Genomic DNA, 6,000 nt, shown 5'->3' on the forward strand with positions numbered 1-6,000 from the left:
GAAAGAGGGGCAAGAGTAAGGCTGCCAGATACAGAGGGGAGAAATGCAGGTAGGTGTGTTAGGAAAGATGTCTAAGTAGACAGTAGGCAAATGAGAGTTGGTGAGCGGAGGGATTAGAGGACATACTACAAAAATGAAGTACAATTTATACTGAAAGAGACCCCTAAAGAGCTGAATGACACAAGAGTGCTGTGGTGTGGTTAAGAAGACGGGACTGGTAGACCGAAGAGAGCAGGGTGGGTGGCGTAAGAAAGAGATAAAGATGAGTAGACAGAGAAAGAGACTAGCTGGGAGGAAGAAGATACAAAGATAATCAGTTCTGAGGTAGGAGAAATGCAGATGTAGAGTTGCCAGAGAGGCAGAGCTGGTGCAAGAGATGATGCATGAGATCTTATCCTAGATCTGTAGACCCCTGTTGTTCCATCAGAGCTGGAAGCAGCTACTACTTGCTAAATGATTCCTTCCCTGCAGCAGTGGGTTTATAAGAAAGACCTGACAGTACATTCAGGGTATCATAGACCATGGAATAACTGTTTCTTAATATAGCTGTGCTATGTTGCAAATTGTTTAGGCCTTCACTGGCTGTGCTTGGACACTTTAGTTTGTAATTTCACAAGGTTTTGTTTGGTATTTTTTTTTTTATTTGCATAAGGGATTGGGGCATACCTGGCATATTATGGCACCACCTTAATTAAAAAGGCAGTTTTAATAATATTTAAGTATTCTAGTTTTCCGTTTTTACTGATTTTACCAGATAAATAGAGCCAGAGAACGATATGCTTCCTGTCTGTATTTATTTTTAATACTCTGTTACTACTGAAAATTGTGCTCCTTGTGATGGATTCGCCATGCTGTCTTTCATAAATTCCAGGCTGTAAGAACTGGTACCGCCAGTTCTCCGGGGGGTAGCACGGCTCGAGCAGGAAGGCAGCCAGGGGCTTACGTGTAAAGCAGCCACCTAACACACACATCCAATGAAACCCACAGTGGCGCAATAATGGAGACCAAACCAGTAGTTGTATTTGAAAAATCAAGATCTTTCATATAGGCTTTCAATTAGAGCAATGCATTGGTAATTTCATTAGCTTTTCAGGTGAGCATTTCATTAAACATTTGCAGTAGACTTTTCATTAAAAGCAGTGAAACATTAAATAACCCCGCCTGTGGCATCAAACTCCTCGGCAGGCAAAGGGGGGTACTTTCATAACCTGGAGGATCCTACAAGAAGCGACTATAGCATTGCATTAAAGTAACACATTAAACCTCTCATAGACGCTTTCTAACTTGCGCTTCATAGAAAGTAATAAAACATTTCAGCAAGTACTTTTCAGTATAACAGAGAACTTCAAAGAACACAGCCTGTAGTAACCTTCCACAAGCTTCTCTTCTTGTAAATACAGATCGGTTTGCGACCCAGTTCAGATCATCAGAATACTATGGAAGTCCACCTCTGCAAGAAAATTCAGTACAGTGAAGTGACTCTCCCTCTCATTAACAGGCTTGTAAATATGGTGCGCTATGAATAATTCAGACTTGTAAATATGGTGCGCTATGAATAATTCAGGCTTGTAAATATGGTGCGCTATAAATAATTCAGGCTTGTAAATATGCAGGCAAAACGATATAATGGGGAAAGTGTCTGACCCTCCAGCCTCCAAATATTCGAGGCACATTCAGAAGGGGGCCAACAGGGCCCAGTCACAGTTAACCCCGGGGGAGGGGCGACCTCGGGCCTCACTCGGCCTACCGCCCTCCTCCCCAGGGGGTTACCTCTCTTCTTCAGCCCTCCGGGGCCCTTGCGGAGATGCTGCTGCAGGCGAGAGGGGCTTCGTCCCTCCCAGAGCCTCACTTGCCCCAGCGCGGTGCAGGTACTGCGTTAAGGCACCAGCGCCGGGGGCGAGGCAGGTCGAGCACTCGGGGCTCGAGGCTCACTGTGGTGTTCAGGTGCGGCTCGCGGGGCACAGCGGAGGGGGCTCTTCAGGTCCTCCGCCCTCTCTACAGCGAGCTGGTGCTTCTCCGTTGCCTGGCCTCGGGAGAAGGGGCTGGTTCCGGGCAGCCAATGGTTGTGCGGCTTCGGCGGGAGCGCGGCCTATGACGCGGCGGCGCTCCCGCTCACGTGACAGGGGACAGGCAGGCTTCGGGCCCAGTGCGGCCTGAGGAACAGGCCGAAAACGCCTCAGACGCGTCGCGTGGGCAGCGTTTATGCCGCTAGGACAAGGGGGAGTCTCCTCAGGCGGCCAGGTACAGCGCTTGGCGGCGCTTCTCAGCGCTAGGCGCCGGCAGGGCAGGGAGGCAATTTCGACGATCCCTGACATGGCAGGCAGCCTCAAGTACAGCGCTGACCAGGGGGGAGCAGGATAGGCGCCTCCCACACAGTTTAGCAGGGACTGCAGGCAGGATGGGGGTCAAAAATAGTTCAGTCAAGAGGAGACAAGGGGGCAAAGTGGGCCCACGGCAGGCGGTGGGTGCGCAGGGCAGCCCAGTCCAGTACCTGGTCGATCACCCAGCAGTCTCTTCTCACAGGAAAGCGGTCTTCTTGGCGCTTGGATGGTTCTGCGCCCTTAGTTGTTTGTTTCTTGAAGTGGAAGAGGGGGGGGGTGATGAGTTGAAGGCTTGAAGAGTTTCTCCTCAGTCACTGCAGATGGGCCCTGGGGTTCCCTACCACTGGGCCAGATCAGGGGGCTAGCTTTGGACACCTCACCCAGCTTAAGAGGCAGCACCTATATCCTGTCACTCCCAGTAGCAGAGGTTCCTCACTAGGCCCTCCCGCCTAAAACTCCTGCGTGGGTTCCCCAGGTCAGTGATGCCCCAACTGACTAGAAAAAGTTCCCTCCCTTGCTTATATATGCCCAGGTCCGGTGACCACTCTCTAAGGCGGGAAAAGTCAGGTCTGCCTTCCTTCTGGAAGGTTCCAGGAGCTTCCCCACTCTAACTATGGACAGGGGCTGGGCGGCTGGCAATGCAACATTGTATGGGGCTCCAGCCAGCTCCTGGCAACTAGGGTGCTACACTAAAAAGACCACGCTGCAGTAGCAGGGCCCAGTGGCAGCCATGTTGTAAGTAGAGAGCACCTGCACCCTAACATGGATTAGCCATGAAAAAGGTGCCCGAAGACCTAAGGGCCAACAAAAAGTAGGTGGAACAAATGAGGCAAGGGCAAAAAATCACAGGGAAAGACCACCCTAGGGCTGACAGGTCTAACACAGGCCAACAGCTAAACAGATGACCTGCTTCTGTAGGTAAAAAGACAAGATGAGATTTCCTTAGACACAAGTATATGTGAACGTGTATCTGAAGAATAATGGCAATATTTACCTGTGGGTGTAAGTTTTGTTATATTTGGGTACTTGACTTGCTAAAACGTGACAGTCATTATATTAGGAATGCATGTTCATTGGTTAAATGAATGTGGAAATGTACCATTTTACAACTACATTAATTCTCAAAACACAAAATAAATATGGATAAATACCAATAAGGTGGATTATTATAGACGGAAATGTTAAAAAAAATACCATCAGCCCTCATAATAGTGCACTTATTTTAATGAGGTAACTCCTGAGATGTCATCAGGGTCAAAGGTGTTTCAAGGGAATAATGGAGAGAGCACCCTTGACACAAATGCGCTTTGTTTCCATGACAATCATCAGTTTTATGGTAAGGCGACACCTCTTCATACCTGGATTATGAAAAAGGTCCTCATTACGATGTCGGTCGGAGGTTCCTCCTCCCACAACTGACTCAGAATCGGGGCCGACCGACTCACGACCGATTAAGTTGCTTCCGAACATCGTTCAGAAGGACTCTCATTGACTTCAATATGAGCTTGTGTTCCGACGACTGCATAGGCTCCTATGGGGAAAATGACTGTCTGCAGAAAACGTGCACCATGTGGCGGGCACCCCATTGTGCCTGCCACACTGTCCATGGTTTTACAGAGGGGTCCCTTGGGTTCCCCCCTGGACCCCAACCGGAGACCTCAGGATGAAGGGGGACCTGCCATGGGCCCCCAAATTCAATTTCTGACAGCATTTTTGTGTAGGACAGTCCAACTCGGAAAGGCTGTCAGAATCCATCATTGTAATCGGTCAGTCGGAAACGCTGTCCGTTGAGCTGTACAACCGACTCTGATTTTCCAAATGCTGTGTGAAACCAATTCAGAATGACTGAAGGGTCTCGCTTCCAACCGCAAGCATTGTATTCGGTCAGTCAGAGTTGTTTCTGACCGAGTCAGGCGGATGGGTTCCAACACTGTTTAGGGGAAGCCGACTTTCAGCCAGAGGATTTCTGACCGACATCATAATGAGGCCCAAAGTTACAATGAGGATTTTTTTCCATATGATAATTCAGGAGTTGGAAAAGGTATACGCATAGATGAAAGGCAAATAGTTGCTGCAAACCTCAACTCATGCAGAAGACACAACCCTTGGATCATGAAGCAAGAGGATAACATTATCTTTAATGAAACAGAATAGGCCACAACGTTATTATCCGGAAAAAAAACCTTCTCTAAGAACACATGGGTTTTCACTGAAAACTGTACTAAGACTCTGGTACAGTGTTGTCTGCAGCAACTCTGCATTGATTTCAGATCGTTGATTTCAGGTCTTTGACTTCCGGTCATTGATTTCAAGTCATTGATTTGAGGTCAGGATTTCAGTTTGGTTAATCTCCTGGTCAAGCCCAGAAGAATCTGTCCGAGGACACAAGGCCCAGCATTGCAGGTTCACATGTTGAAATTGGTGTGGTAACACTGATATCTCTGTGTAATTCCCAATCCCAAATGGACCTGTAATGGCTCAACTTTGATCTCCTGTGCAGTAGGATATGAGTGTGATAATACCACCTACAAATATCAAACAACTTATAATGGGGGCCTTTGTCTCTCCAACACAGGAGTCACTGCTGGACATCAGTACTCATAAATAGTTACACAGTATTATTTTCAAGTCAGGAGAATTTCTTGTATTTTTGAACAACCAACACACTTTGACCAAGACTGTAATATTAGAATCCTTTAAATTGAAAATGCCAAAAGGATATATGAATAAGTCTGAATAAAAAGACAATCAGCTTTTTTGCTAAACCTTTGCTTAAATGCAAAAGTGTTAGCAAGATGGTAACAGCCATTCAATAACAGTCCTGGTTCTATTGTCCCTAATCGGTGATCTTTCCATCTCCCTGAAAACTATGGCCTTCATTTATGGGACTTTGGTGTGGGACAGCGCAGCAAGGGTCCTTGCACTGCCCTCAGTAAAAGTAAAATGGCAGGATTCAATGCATTTATGCAATATGATGCATTCCTGTCCTTTCTCCCTGCGCTGGCGTGGTTTCTGCATCCTAACGCCACCAGAGGCACCCTTGTACCATGGCCTCCATTGCATGCAGAATAGATTTGTGCAGGAAGGGACACCTTCCTGCATAAAAACAATACTAAAACGCATTTTCCTCTTTCTATGTGTGCTGCACTGAGGAGAAATAAAGATATTTATCCTTCTTACGGCTCATCTCGACAGGCGTATAGATTTGGCGCTTCCCCAGGTTACCATGATTTTGTAAATTGAAGACACTGTCAAAATCCATGGGTGTTGGATGGGAAAACCCCTGCCAATAGAACGCCTCCCGGGCACAGAGTAAGGCGACGCAGTGATTTGTCCTACGTTGCCTTACTCAACATCAATGAGGATACTCAAAGCCACGCAGGGTGACTTTGCTTTGCTTTATAACTCGGATTGAGAACCCTGCATCATGGTGTAAAAGTGATGCAGGGCTCTAATAAATAAGCCCCTGTGTGATTTTTAAATCATACTGCCATTTTTGGCAACACTAGAATACCATAAATATCTGAACTTAAGGCCTGATGGTTTGCAAATGGAAATGCAATTCCTAATGTGACCTATGCATTAATAAGACACATCACAAATTGTCGTTTTGCATGAGGTTCAGTGGCGTCACTGGGGTTGGTGTCACCCGGTGCGGGTAACTCATGGTGTCACCCCC

The sequence above is a fragment of the Lissotriton helveticus genome, chromosome 8, assembly GCF_964261635.1.
Source record: "Lissotriton helveticus chromosome 8, aLisHel1.1, whole genome shotgun sequence".
In the NCBI taxonomy this organism is placed as follows: Eukaryota; Metazoa; Chordata; class Amphibia; order Caudata; family Salamandridae; genus Lissotriton; species Lissotriton helveticus.